This window comes from Stegodyphus dumicola, chromosome X1, assembly GCF_044657685.1.
Source record: "Stegodyphus dumicola isolate Sdum_Otavi_A_Nest chromosome X1, ASM4465768v1".
In the NCBI taxonomy this organism is placed as follows: Eukaryota; Metazoa; Arthropoda; class Arachnida; order Araneae; family Eresidae; genus Stegodyphus; species Stegodyphus dumicola.
In genome coordinates, this window is record NC_140780.1 from 23161254 (window position 1) to 23177358 (window position 16105).

Here is a 16105-nt window from a genome sequence, read left to right on the forward strand (position 1 = left end):
TTAAAATCCTTTTAGAAATTTAAAAAAGAAACCACAGCTGAAACTCTAGGCGTTATGAAATAATTGTTCCAAAAATAAGCTACAGTAATACAAATTTACACAACATAATGAGAAGTACTTATATTACATGATTTAAAATCATTCTGAAGTAGTTATTTCCGTCTTTAATGAACAACACTATAATACTTTCAGTCATTAGAAACATGGCTTCTTAGTTCGGCCCCACATTTTAAGTCTAAATGAAAAGGAGGTTGTAATCCTACTTTTAATACCATATTCCCGACTTTCCGCTCTCTCATTTGCAGGCTTTCATACGCAGCGAACTCTCACTAAAATTTTTTTATCATCATCTGAAAAATTGTTATATATATATGTTACCGTGAAAGACCGAAACTGGAGAATGTCGACTTGCACCGGAGAATGTCAACATTCACCAAATACGTCGATGAAAGATCGAATATTTCTTTACATTCTTGTACATTCGGACCCTCACCGGTGTATGTCGACAATCACAGACATGCTCTGGTGTAGGTCAAAAAGAGAGGAGTGTATGTACACGCTGCCATTCCAAAAGGAAGTGTTCCACAAATAAATGCAGTTGTAAAAGCAAGGGTCTCTTGTGCAATTGAAAGTGTCATAATAGTTTAAGTTGTTGCAATAAATAAGATTTGAATCACATAATTTGGTAAGTTTATAACTTCTATTATTTTCTTTTCTCATTTTGAATGTACTGTGTGTTTTAAGTTCTTATATTCTTATTCTGAGTCTCAAGTGCGTTTTTTTCCCGAATGAATTTCGGAGAAGGAAATATAATATTCTTATATGTTCAACATTCACCATTAGTACACGGTGAATGTCGACATTTACCGGTGTAAGTCAGAAATAAGAGTATTTGGAAAATATTTCGGACATACACCAAGCGACTACGTGAATGTTGACATCATCGGTGAAAGTCGACATTCTCCAGATTTCGGTCTTTCACCGTAACATATATATTAGGCCTTTTTTAAATTTTTGCAAGTTTAAACCTTTATTTATTCATAATTTATTTTTTGCAATTTTGATTTACGACATATTCCTAGGTTCCATTGTAGCTTTTAGTGAAACTTGAGTATGATCTATAGTTACTTTTGATTTATTTCATGTTTAATATGCATATGTATTTACGTATTGCATATTTACGTACATACATATACTTAGTTGAGAAAATGTATATGATACGAGGGACGCAGCCTGACCCTTCTGACAGACTTTACGTCGCCCTATGGCCTTTTTGCGGGCTGCCATATATTCTCAACTAAAGTCGTTATAAAAAATATTTTAAGTAAAACACTGGAATGAAGACGTTGAATACATAAAACATTTTACTGGCGAATTTCTTAGCAGTAATAACAAGCTGAATCATAAAAAAAAAGACTCCAAAAGGAAATCCAGCCCATTTCATGCACGCATCCTTTGTTTTATAAAGGGTCTTACCTTACCAAGATTAAATATGTTTTAGAGAGAAGAGAGTTAAATTTAGAATTTTGATAGTTATATTTCACTGGCATGGGAAGTTTCCAACATTCAAAGAAACCTAAAAGTAGCAACAAAAAATTAATAACAAATATTGATAAAATAATATATTTCATTAGTAAAACGTTATTTTTCTTTCTGGTATTTTACAACTCATTCACTTTTCACTTAGAGTGTCTTTTCTAAGAGCCTGTTCCCATTTTTCACTTTAAAGAATACTTAAACAGAAGCTTTTCACTTTGAAATACGAAGACTTTAAACGAATAACTCTTAACCACTTTCCAGACGTTAATTCAGTAAATTTATACAAATTGTGATACATCCATCATCTTTAGTTAGTATTTCTTAACTAATATAAACACGAAAGGAAAAGTAATAAAAGTCAATGGGATATGGTAAAGAAAGAGGAAGAAATATTTCTTGCGAAGCGCATGACACATATCTTTCCCTTTATCCAGGACAATATATAATCTACTTACTGAAGATTTCTGTCTCACATAGAGAGGAATAAGAATGCTGAGACGAAATATCTATCAGAAATCCTTGCAGCATTTGGAACCCTCTGGACACAGCAGATCTTCTATCCAATTAGAGCAAGGATAAAAGAATTCTTGGCATCTGTATTCAGTACAATTGTATTCTATTGGAGAAGCTAAAAATGAATAAGTAATTTTTGTTAATAAACATACTATAGCATATGCAGTACAAATTAGTGCAACACTGCATATGCAGTACAGTGCAGTACAATAGTACTTTATAAAAATTTAGTGCTTAAACTAACTAAAAAAATCATAAACTTTTAAAGAGAAAAATGAGAAGAGTGGAGGTAAGAGCTGAAAAAGTAAAGGAAAAGTTTTATTATAAATAATATATTTTATAAATAAAATGCATATGCAATTAAAAAATAAATTTGCATTTAATCTTAGAAAATATTAAACAAAACACTTTCTAAGCAATTAAGAAAGGAAATATGTGTTTAAATTATAAGAAATTTGACATGAAACAGAAACTGAGAATGGAAAACAAGAAAATCTGATCAAAAGAAAGAAAAATTAAATACTGAATAATTTAAAACGTTTATTTCAGTTTCAAATTCTTGCAAAATATATATACCATTAATTTGTAGCTTAAAGAATTAATAAAATATAAGGTCTAGTACTTTTCAGCGTAAAAGTATTTGAATGGCTTTAGACAAAATGGCACATGCTATTTTGATTCGTATACTTTATAAACATACTCTTTTCTAAGACTGCTTTTGATGAAAACCATCTTTTAATGATAAACGTACTCGCATGCATCTTTCGGAAAATCGAACAAGAAAAGTGTATTTTTCCGAGGGGGCGTGGAGATTGGCAACATGACAACAAAAGAAAAAGGTTATTCTAAAATTAAACTTACGGACTGGACTTGCATCGCAAATGAAACTGTTACCGAAGACAATCGCACAAAATAGCAGACACACCATTTTATTGCTGTTCATCATTTTTCTTTGTAATCAAATGTAGTTGTCCGTTCGGGCGAACAGTTGAAACAACAGGTTTCTCCCTCTTTTCCCTTCTAGCGATCAATGTATTCCCTTCTAGTACATAGAAGCAAGAAGGTAGGATTGGTTCATTTGGGCAGTATGATGCAAAACAGGGAAACTTCTTTTTAAGTTCCAGAAAATGTAAATTTTTGACTCGCTTTTGCGAAGGGTTTGCAAATCAATATTATTAGAAAGTAAATATGAAATAAAAAGTATTGCTATACGTTTTGCGCGTCAAAACGTTTAAAATCCTGATGTTTTGATCATACCTTTCAGGGTAATTTATCATTTATTTATAATAAATGCTATTGCAAATCAGCATATCAAAAATTTAATGCATTATTTTTTCCCAACACACGCTTAGAGAACACAGTTCTTAACAAAATATTTGTTTTTAATTTCGAAAGTTTGAAATATATATTTTTTATTCCATTTTTTATAATCCTAATAAGTCTGTTAAGTTTCGATGCTCATTATCTTCATAACTGGGCAGAAATTAGCTCTAATCTCTGAGAATTTAATGAGTTACATCCTATAATATGACAAAAAAGAAAATGGAAATGAAGAAATCGCCTAATGCACTTCTGGCGCGAGAAGGTAACGAATAACCGTTGAATAAATTACATCTACGGTACGTAGAGTGTCATAACTCATCACCTTGCAGCACAAACAGAGAATGAAGCAAGGACACTCTGTACTGTAGTTTTTTTTCCTCAGTTTGACTTAGTCTAGGCTGCTGAAGAAAGATTTTCTTTTAGGCGTCGAACAGCTGTTTCCTTCTTAAAAGCTGAGATTTCGTCTATTTTGTAATATTAGTCATAGATAACAGCTGTTCCAACAAGCGTAATACACTCGTATGCAAAATTAAGAGAATTTGCAATTTTTATGGAAAGTATTTAACCAGAGGCACCAATTATGCCTCAGAAGAATTATGCAAATATTCAGAGTCGAATATGTAAGCTTACACGTACGTGTCTGCGGAGCTTTGAATGCGGAAGTTATATGATCGCAGGAGATGTTCTTGGCGAATTGTGTGATCACAACATTTGCCGGGTTAAACATTTGCCAATGACTCCTTCACAACATTTGACGTGTTTCTCACAAGGTTTGGGTAAATATTGTGAGGTATCAGGTAAAATGAATAGCCACCAACGTATGCATGACGGAATGAGACGGAGATTTGTCAGCAGACTGGAGGCAGGCCATTCAGAAGTAGGTGGCGACACAGCTCAATGTAACACCTAGTGTCGTCTGCAATTTGTGGAAGCAGGTTAAGAATACTAGACTCATATCGTGAATACCTGGACAAGGTTGACCAAGATCCAAAAGTACGAATGAGGATCATTATTGGACACTCCAGCTTCACAGCTCTTACGTGAGCTGTAAACTCCCAGTGGTCTCGAATTTCGACGTCTACTGTTCCTGAAATCTTCATGAGATAGGGCTGTATGGAAGAAGATATGCTGTTTAAGTCCCGCTTGCTGCAGCACACAAAACAAAGCGTTTAGCATGCTGCAGAAAACACGCACCTTGGACCAGACTTCATCGGAGCACTATGCTTTTTAAGGTCCATGTAGTATTTTCATTCGCCTGCATTTGAGCCTGTATCTTGTAAACTACGACAGTTCATCTATCTTATCACGAGGTGACTAATGGAGAAGTGATCACTAGTCATCAGCTTCTTCGATTATAGCACTGATTTTAAAGTAAATAGTTTGACAGAAGCAAATTCAGTGAAGGGGTAAACAACCATTGTGTAGGAAAGTGATACTTATTATAGTCAAATGTTTTTTTATAAAAGACCTAAAGTTTGATGAAATATAAATTTAACAAAATGTACAAAATTACCTGAAAAAAAAAGGCATTGCTAGATAATTATCTCCATAGTAATGAACGAGCAAATGATCTAGTTTGCTTCTGTACACTCTGAGGGAAAAAAGTATAAACACTGTCGTTGGCATGAAATGTGTGTGATTATGGCAAAGCCTCGAGGGCTATCTGCCTAAGATGAGGGATGCCTTCGTGGAGGACTTTCTAAGGAAAACTGACCAGTATACACGTTACACATGGGGAAAACCACGAAAACGCCCATGCAGCCAGCCCGTTCGCGGGATTCGAACCTCGGACCGAACTACCAGTGTTCAGCGACTTTACCGCTCGGCCGCTGGTGGGCTGGCATAAAATGCATTTGCTTTACAGTATCTATGTTCATAAAAATTTCAGTATTATTTCTATGAATGCCTAATCAAATGACTAAACTATTAGCAATTTTTCCGGGTTTGTCAGTATTTTAGTAAATAATTTCATATTTCTTAGAAAGGGGGTGTTACATCTTCTAGAAGGTATTTTTCCAGAAATTCTTTTTTGTGATCATTCATTGCGTTTCTCAAATCGCTGCATTTCACTACTATTTCAGAAAGGATAAATTTTCTAGATATTTTTAATCATAGCTACTCCATATAGTATAAAAAGCAAAATTTTATTTACATTATAGCTACTGTTGATTTCTAAAGTATTTTCGTTAAATTAGTTCCATAATGAATTCCTCAACTTCGATATATACATTTCTTATCAACTTTTGAATTTATTGACAAAAACATAATTTTATTTAAAACTGCGAAACATACAGCTCCTTATGAAGAACAAAATACGATGGAAGAGTGCAAAATCTTTCATGAAAATAGTGCGATTACCAGTGTAAGTTTGACTCTTTACTGCTTGGATATTTCGTTTTTATTCGAAAAGACATAACTGAAAATAAAATGTACAGTGAAAGTGAACGATAGTTAATTACTATCCAAAAACATCTATCAGCAAATTATGAAAAATGGATTAAAATAATTGGATTTTAACAAACAATTCATGAAATAATTTTATTCGCCTTTGAAGATAACCTCCTTTTCCGACTAGCAGGATGTAGTATTTAAAAATCACTTGTCACTCATCAGTTCTATTGATTCTGTCATTCAATTCATTCCCGAAATAGAATTTCAAAATTGCTCTCCTTTTCTTGACATTTCATCCGCAAGCAATAAATTTAATTTCAATACTAAAGTTCATCGGAGCATTTTTTCTATTTGTTTCTTTCTCATGCCAAATGTTGTCACTCCGCTTTACGCTTAAATTGCAGGCATTTGATATCTGCTCTTCAGATTCTGCTCTAATCAGAAACTCAATTATTTAAAAGCTTTTGTCACTGACAGAGGTTGTCCTCTTTTGTTATTAATGAAAGCTCTCAAATTTTTCTTCCTTTCTGTACGAAATGCTAGTCTTCCATTAAAATTAATCAAATAGGCTTTCTGTCATCCCATTTTCTCGTCCCATCACTTGGAAAACTGCAGAGATTCTCTATACTTCTCTGTGTGTTTTCTCTTCTGCTTATAAAATGCATAATTAAATCCTTAAGGATCTAATATTAGACATAAATTGTTGAGGAGTTAAGAAGGTTCTTTGTCAGATTGCTTTGAATATACACTGGGCTTAAAGGTCGTGTATCTTGCATTAGGGAAGACGACCTTAATTTTCGATTGCTAATCACTGTTGATCACTCGACAGGCTTTTCAGCTCTTTTTTCCTCAAAGTTTAGCATAAGAAAGGGAGGAAACCTTCTTTTTCTAGGGAATGAGACATCTTTGAACCTTCCACTTTCAACAAAAATGTGTCAGAGTTAGTTTATTAAAACGTGGCTTCCAGTCCTTTCTACTTGAAGCTGCTAACATGTCTTAACTCATTTTTTTCCTTCGCTCCATAAGCGCAGATTTTCAAGGGAGTACAATAAAAGCATTTGTACAGAGTTCTTTGTTCCTGAAGATAAGAGAATGGCATTTATTGATCTTTCTTAACTTCTACCAGCAATGAACACAGATTTATATGTCGAGTTTCGTTTCATTCCTGTAATTCTTTTTTTTATACTAATTATTTATGCAAAGTCTTCATTCTCATTGCTTGACAAAATTAAATTAATACTCTAGGAAAGATCGATTACGTTATACACTAGTATATTGTTTAGAATTTTGAAGTTACCAAAGAAATTAAATTTATTATGTTACTTACTTTTCAATACAAACTTCAATTAGTTATTATTTTTCATAAAAACTCCTTCAGAACCAGAAATTTTCAGATAGCTAAGTGCAATAAACGGCAGAAACAAATAATTCCTATATCTGCAATTAGGGGCACTTCTTTTAATCTTTGCAGCGAAGTTTTTATCTCTAAAGTTTATTTAATTAAAAATTTCTCCATTTACTGTTCTTGTACTGTAATGTTACTGCATTCACAGGGGTTGGACAAAAATATGGAAACACCTTTAAAAAAACATGTTTCTTTGCTTAATATGGTGTAGGAAACCCGTTGGCATCCAAAACAGCTTGCAGTCTTCTCGGAATGGATAAATACAGTTCCTGTATGTTTACCAAGGGAATATTATACCATTCTTCCTGCAAAACGGTGGCAAGTTCAGATAACGATGTTGGCGGTGGATAACGAGAACGCACTTTCCGTTCCAATGTAGACCACAAAGGTTCGATAATATTCAGGTCTGGTGACTGTGGTGGTTAGGGGAGATGGGACAACTCATCCTCGTGCTCATAAAACCAGTCCTGGACAATGTGAGCTGTGTGAACAGGGGCTTTGTCGTCTTGGAAGACACCATCACCATCGGGGAACAAAGTTTGTACCATGGGATGAACTTGATCGGCCAAAATGTTCACATAAGTCTTGGCAGTCATGTGCCCTGACACAGTTATCATGGGGCTAGCAGAGAACCACGATATGGCTGCCCAAACCATAACAGAACCCCCGCCATGTTTCACTCTTGGCAACAAGCAGTCTGTATTATAGGCTTGAGATGGCGTTCTCCAGACGTAAACTCGGCCAGAAGTGGGAAACAATGTGAAAGAAGACTCGTCAGACCATATTTCTCGCTTCCACTGCTCTATAGTCCAGGCTTTATGACTTAAACACCGCCTTTTCCTGTTACGGGCATTAGCATCACTGATGAGTGGCTTCTCAATTGCAGCACGGCCAGCAATTCCCTGTTTACGAAGCTCCCTTCTAATTGTTTTGGTACTCACAGGGTTCGGTAACACAACATTCATTTCAACAGTAACTTTTGCAGCTGTGGTCTTCTTATTTTTCTCCACAATTGCCCTTAATGATCGTCTGTCACGATCACTCGGGACACACTTTCGTCCGCGCTGTGATTTAGCAGATGATGTTTTTCCGCTTTTCAAATATGCGGAATAAATCTTCGATACAGTACCTCTTGAAACACTAAACACCTCGGCTACCTTGCTTACGGAAGCACCTACCATACGTGCTCCAACAATTTGCCCACGTTCGAAGTCTGTTAACTGTGACATAATGCAATGACAACCTCACATAACAGTACGCCGACAACAACTGAACTATTTAGCACATTTACGAAGTTGTATAGGTGGCGTCAGTAGTCAAAAACGCCAGGGCCACCTACATATTTCATTAAAATCAATCTTTCTTTTCAAACATGCATTTCACAAGGTGTTTCCATATTTTTGTCCATCCACTGTATATTGTGTTGTACCACTATTCCTATTTTTCCATCAAAACTATGCGAGTTTATTTTCGAAAATTTCTATCATCTTATTATTAAGAAAACGGTTCTGTGTTTATGCATCTCATTGCTGAATAATACCGTCACATGAGTATTCTCTAATTTCCGGAGCAAAAACGCTTAAACTAGAAGCGACGTTTCCGTCGAAGTAATTTCCGATTGTAAATTCAGGTTGGTTTCGAGGAATTCGTTTACATATTTCATTCAATAAATATTTTATTCTCCATATGTGCGATTCGGTTTGAATTCAATGCTTCTGATTTCATTCTGCAAAATGACTTCTTTATAGATTTTATACATGAGTTTCCTTTGCATAATTATTATTTTTGAATGCTATTTAATCAGTATTTGACAGAAGACGCTATATTTTCTATTTTGGGAGGAAACTCACATTTGAGAAAAAAAATGTGAAGCTCTTGCCAAACCATGAGGTATTTTTCATTTAATCTTACATTCCAAATTTAAAGCAATGCCCTGTTTTCCAGAGTAATAAAGAGATTCACTTAAAAGCAATATGCATATTTCATATTATATTTCGATTTGATGGCAGTAAATTTTGTTAACATTTATGTTATTAATATAAATAGTAAAGTACGTTTCTAATGCCATCAAGTACTTTGGCTACAGAATTTCTCTTTAACTCTCCTTTCTTGATCTGTGCCAAAGTGATACGTCAAAAATAAAACACCATGCCACTGATAAAAGTCTGTTGCACATATAATCTTTAATCTTCTACATATTTCTTTTAATTTTTATAATTCTATATGAAGTTTTTGATTAAAAGGCAGTTTGGTATTAGTTATTATGTAAAGGAAGAAGTTAAAACTTGTAATGTTTCTCGCTGATTTTCATTTTAGCAAACTCGATTTCTGTCAAAAATATAATTTCGATATTTCTCCTTTAGTATATCGTATGCATCTTTGTGGATCCTTTAGTATATCATCCTTTAGCATCCTTTAGTATATCGTATGCATCCTTTAGTATATCGTATGCATCCTTTAGTATATCGTATGCGTCCTTTAGTATATCGTATGCGTCCTTTAGTATATCGTATGCGTCCTTATGCATCCTTTAGTATATCGTATGCATCTTTGTGGAACTGTTTCTCACTGGAAAAATTTCAGTGTCTATCTTTTGGTGGAATTGCGTCTTTCACACTGTAAAGATGACATGTGAAAACTTTCACTTGTTACGCTGGAACTTGAAGCATCAGATTTTAGATTGCATGTTCCACTTTTACAGTAGAAACGCTTTATTCGAACTGACTAAGGTGGAAACATTTCAGATAACACTTTATGTTTTGGATAGTTATATTTCAATTCGTTTTCCAGAAAAATGAGGAAAAAAAATGGCTCATTCATATACACATCGTGTTATTTCCAAATACGTTTTGCATAAAATAAACTTCAAAATTCTCATTTCTATTTTTTTAAATTTATTTTCAGTCAAATAGCAGAAAGGAGATGAAACGTACTTGCAATTTTTCTTTGAAACAGAACGTTAAATTTTGACTTTCTACTTAATTACTATTTTTACATTTTAAGCTACTATTTAAACAAAGACCCACTGATGAAATTTGTAATACTTAAAACGAAAATTATTGGCGTAATTTAAATAAATACGTATTTATAATAACAATAATAATATAAACTCATAGCATTCCGCAAACAGCATTAACTTCCTTAACATTAACTCTTCTTCAATTCCTTTAACAACAAGGGTAGTCAACTTGCATATTTCTTTATAAAATTCCACACTGTAAGTATTGCGATAACTGTTTTATTATTTTCGGAAAACCTTGCTTGATGCTTAAGCGTCTAGTAATTTATTCTATTTCATTTCACTGGCTGCTCTGTTTTTATGTACCGCTCATTTTTTCAGATATTTTTTACAAACAGCATGAGGAGATAACCTTCTTACCATATAAAATATTTATCTCTAAATAATTAGACACTAAAGGAAATGCTATTTAAGAAAGGAAGGAAACGACTAATTTTTAGACTCACTGATATAAAATTTTGCTTCGATTAAGCCGGGATTAAGCTAGTTTAAATACTTGAAACATTATCAGTTATGATTAAGATCTGCCTTGTACTTTATTCTGTATTTACTTAGAAATGTATGAAGCATTTTTCTTTCCTGCCCCACACTACCCATTGTATTTATTAGTTAGGTATATGACAGCTCCACTGACCTTGTTAATACACTTAGACAAATTTGACCTCAAAATTTTTTTACGATATATTTTGATGGGAAATCTTTCTTTGATGCTACTGAAAATGACTTAAATTGCGTTGGAGCAATGACAGCTGACCTCGAAGTTCAGTGAATTATTATGCACGATTTCTGTGGTTGCAAAACAAATCATCATTTCATCAAATTGAATGGAGTCAAAATGATTAATTGGCAGTGTTGGCCTTTCTTACTTCATACCGAGTTCAATTACTTGCATTATTTTTGTTCATAAAATATTTCTGGTAGTATAGAAGTAAGCATGTTAACAGCATGTTAACATTTTATCATGATATCTAAGAAAGGTGTTGGTAGTGTATATTCCATCATAAATTCTAACGAATTTCGAGTTTTCAATTTCCTCCTCCCAAAATATATTTTTCTCACTGTAAATTGTAATATGAGTTTTTTTTTTTTTTTTTTTTTGTTTTTTTTTGAAGAAGACTGAACTTTTTGATACTGATAGAATTCCACCTGCATTCGTAATTCTTCAAGCGTCAACAGTTTTTTGCTGCCTGCATTACCGTCATCTTTCGAAACCATTTGTGGAAAAAAGCATTAAAAATTCTACAGATTACGTTTCGAATTTAAATACATGCGTCTTTGTCTAATTTCTTAAAAAAATTATTTTATGTATAATATCTATAAGAATTCATAAAAACAATTATTTTATGTGTAATATCTATAAGAATTCATAAAAACAATCTGAGGTAGTTTTTCGTTCTCCTTGCGAATCTGAGTTTATGGAAATTGAACAATATCCCTTACAGCATGTCCTTCACAATTCAGTTACAACAACAATAAGGCAGGTTATGTTAATACACTAAAATAATTCAGAATATTTCTTGTTCTGGTTAATATGTTTTTGGAAGCTTTTTATGCCCTTAAAACATTATCTAACACCGTAAAATGGGATTGCCTTGTTCCTGGCTCTTTCCTGTATGTATATTTTTGCCTGCTTTCTTGCTGTATTTGGATTTCTAGCAAAGTGTCACAACCACGCTTCGTATTGTAATCGATGTTCCTTTAATACGTCAGTCGTTTTTCTCATCGGTAAGTCGCTAATGTTACCTAGATGGATTACTTTTAAAACTTTGAAAAAATTCTTCTTTAATTTATTAGCCCTCTGTAACTCCTTTCCCTCGATAATGCAAGTAATTGAACTCAGTATGAAGTAAGAAAGGCAGCATTGTCAATTAAGCATTTTGACTCCATTCAATTTGATGACATAGTTTTCCAACTCGTGTAGATGACATAGATTTCAACTCGTGTAGATGACATAGAATCCAAAAATAAGTAAATAATTAAAGACTGACTCTTTAAGACACGCTGTATTATGCACAAAATCTTCTCAAACACCCTTACCTTATGAATTAATTTTCGGTATGTACAAACTGCTAATACTGGTTACACAAACTTAAACTCGTGAATCAGTATCAAAAAGTAACATCAAGCATTGCGCTCGTTAATTACCAATGGTCGAAACTGTGTTGATAATCAGGCTGCTTAGATCTCTTGACCAGGAAGGACCATATTGCCTTGAAATGCAATTAAATTCTATTTTATTTAACTGTCCAACTGGCCAACTCTGTTTCACTGTTTCTTAGTTCTAACTTTCAATTTTCTTTCTCAGTGAAATAACGCCGTTTCACTAAATAAGTCCAGATTCCCAAAACTGCCATAAGAAAGAGGTAATTTCTTATGGCACTGGATTAAATAGATTTACGTACTTTTGATATATGGCCTGCATTTTTTCGTTATAGTATCTCAAGATGCACATCTATATACTTCATCAAAGTCATCACAAGAAATATTCTAGGACGTACATATACGGCCTTGCCGATCAGAAGATATAAACAGAAGATTTTACTATGCAAAATTTGTATTGACGCGCATTTCTTGCATTTATTAATTTATATTCTGCCATAATATTCTTAGAAATGTTACAGAGATTTTGAGAATAAAGGAAGCCTATCATCGTTTCTCTTTGACGTTAAAGTAGTGCGTATCTAAACGATAACCACTGTGTGTGCTTGTTTTTTTATAGACCGAAAGAAATATTTCTGTAAGTACTGATCTCTGAGATCCAACATCTTTGAGAACATGAGAATCATCCTAAAGAAACCTTTTATTTTTCTTCTCAAGACCAATAAAAATGTAACCAGAACGTTTGAAGAAAAAGGATGAGAAGTTATGATGTCTGCATTTGAATTATAATTTCTTGCATTTCGCTGTTATTTGGAAGACGCTGTCTACAGCCTTCTTATCATAGCACTAATGCTGGTAGTAGCAGTTGTAAAGAATACGTTTCAAAAAGTATCTGCATGATGCACCGTTTCATTTTGATGAGATGTATAACGTGAAAGAATGCGATGAGAGAAAAAATACAAATTTTGCATTTGCGAAATTCTTTGCTTTAATTCTTTGAAGATGGACAGGGTACTAAAAGCGGGTGCAACACGACCCCCGTAACCAAATAAAGGTGGACAGGGTTTACGTTTTACATTAGCAGTTGTTTCAGAGAACTTCAGTTTACTATAATTATTTATTTTCCTACTCCATTATTAAATTCCAGAACGGAATATTTTTTGACTGAATTTTCTGTCATTTACATTTTCTGATACTAATATCAGATTATTATACTGAAATATTTGCTATTTTTTCGGTTTTTTACAATAAAAAAATATTTTGTAACCATTTATATTTATTTATCTTTTTCATAAAATTCAGTATATAATTTCCTAAAACTATTAACGAGTCGTTTCTTTGGATGCTGTCAAATATGATCTTGTTCCTCTAGATAACAAAATCTGCTTTTGAATACATTACCTTTTAAATATTTTAAAGATACATACATACGTATAAGCTGCATGCAAAGAGTCTTCTCTCACTGCATGTTACCATTTTTCATGTCCTTTAGCTGTGTTTTACCAGGAAAATAATTACTAATTTAGATCACGATAAGAACCGATTTTTACTTATTGATAATATTTATAGCGGTTCAACTATATTCGAGATTCCGGTTAATTTATTTTCATTCAATATCGACTTAAAGTATACCAAAATAAACTTTAACTGTAAGTTTTAAATTTGCGTCAATTGCTATATGTTATCTTTAGAAAGATCGTTTAGATAGTATATTACAAACTATGCACTTATATTTATTAATGCCTCATGTTTAGGATCGTCAGCCTCAGTGATATGGGAAAGGAAGTTTCGTCGGCATTTACATTGTGCTATAAAAATAGCTATTATAGGTGCACAACTTCTTATAATTATCAACAATGTTTATTTTTTTCCCGAATAAAATTTGCATTTTAAGCATTCTTCGGGAATGACCGAACCTTTAGATCATTTAGCCATCATCATCAAAAGCATTATCTGGGATGAACCACAAGGGAAAGAGGGCGTCGATATTATACTCGAAAAGAAAAGGAGAAAGCGACGTACACATACCCAACCCTTGTGAAAGAATGAAATTCACACCTTTTAAGTTTTCGATTATCAGTCAGCCTTCACTTGCTCATGGAGACTTTTTCTAACTTAAAACTGGGTAAGGAAAGTAGTTATCTCTTGCTGATGTGAAAGAAATTTAAAAAAGAACTTTTAAAAAGAACAGAGTAAAAAGTAAATTTTCAAAAACAAGTTTTCTGATAAATTTATATATGTATTTAATGAAAACAAAGAGCATTTTAAATAACATTTCCAAATTAACTTCGTTTAATATTGCAGATGAACGATAGATGGCAGCACTGAGTAAGGATTACTATTCGTCTGGTTTTTGTAGCGCGAAGTTATCTTCCAATCTTAGTTCCGTTCCAACCAACTATTTTGTAAGTATATGTACTGAGATAGGCTTTCGATTAAATGAGGAGGGAGAAGGTGCTTAACTCTTTGAAGGGCAGTGGCAGTGGTTCTATTGAACGTCTTACTCACTCGTGTGAGTGGTTTTCAAGACTGACCGTTTCTGAAGTTCCCTTGAAAGGCGAGTCCTAGGAGTCCAAGATTTGGTGGTCCAAGAGTGGAAAAAGCTAGTTATTCCAATCAAGAAACATAAGCTAGTAGTTAATCCAGCAATTCGTCTTAAAGAAAACAAGCATCAGCCATCGAAGACTACATCACCACGATGTGCACTCTGCAGCACCAAGAAAACGCCTGTAAGAACAGTGTGGGAATGCAGCACATACACAGTTGCACTCTTGGAAAAAGCAAAACTGTTCCCATAAATACCATAGAGACTGATTTGTAGAGATGTGTTTGTTATGTGGGTGGTGGTCACTGACACTAACCACCAGAAGTGGTCATTTTTTTTCACGCATCTTGGACAAAATATGTGCAATTGTCGTACATAATTTTCATTGTAACACCTGATATAGTAAATAAAACAAGAGTTTTGCTGAAAAAGGGGGAAAAAACACACTAAAGCTGAGTTTTGCTGAAAAACACTAAAGATCATCTTTTCATAGGTAGATCAACAAATTATTTCGTCAGATTCTATTGTTTAGTAGAACATAGGGCATGTGGTATAGTGGAAACGAGTCTGACTACAAGTCAGACTCGTATATTCATACCTATATATAAGAGAATAAAAGAAGACCTATCATATAAGAGACATGTCTCCTAGAATCAGGCCCTGGTGATGCACATTACTATGTTTGGCGAAAGAAAGGGCTTGAGACAATTTAATCTTCTCTACATCCTAAAATTTCAAATGAATATATTTAAGAAAATATATTTTATTTTTCTCGCATTGCTTGAGGCTTGAAAGTAATTGTAAAACATCACTAACTAGAATTTCCAGATTTCGGTTTTGCTCATTTATTCATGTTTGAATACATAATGACATGATATTTTGAGATGAATTAGGTAAGTAGCTCAAAAACAACTAGGAGCTGAGGTCAGAAATTCAATTAAGAAGCTTGATTAGTCTAGAAGAATTTTACATTTGAGTGAAAATAAACTTCAGACTTATAAGAAACAGTAAGAATATTTATGGATATTTTGATTAAATTTGATTGGACTTCATTTATTAAATTAGTTAATAAATGAAGGAAATAAAGTTGAAATTAAACATTAAATAGAATCAACAGATTTTTTAACAGTGAAATACAGGCAGAGATTCTTAATTTCTTAACACTTCGTTGCGAGTTCTATTTACAATATTCTTAGATATTTACATATTATAGAAATGCAGCACCAAGAAAAAGGTGCCATTAATTCTCAGCGTTATGTTAGAAATAACA

At 33.3% G+C, this 16105-nt stretch overlaps 1 long non-coding RNA gene across 9 annotated transcripts in view; it reads right to left on the reverse strand.

The window, feature by feature from the left end:
* LOC118187431 (uncharacterized) overlaps window positions 1-16105 on the reverse strand; it is a 61706-nt gene that overhangs the window by 6556 nt on the left and 39045 nt on the right. For 7 of the 9 annotated variants that reach the window (XR_004757938.2, XR_015038383.1, XR_004757936.2 and 4 more), the window contains one exon: window positions 1995-2167. This is a non-coding gene — a long non-coding RNA (uncharacterized LOC118187431). Of the gene's footprint in view, window positions 1-1994; window positions 2168-2674; window positions 2694-2913; window positions 3070-16105 lie in introns of those variants that run through there. The other 2 variants (XR_004757935.2, XR_015038384.1) reach the window with 2 other exon arrangements.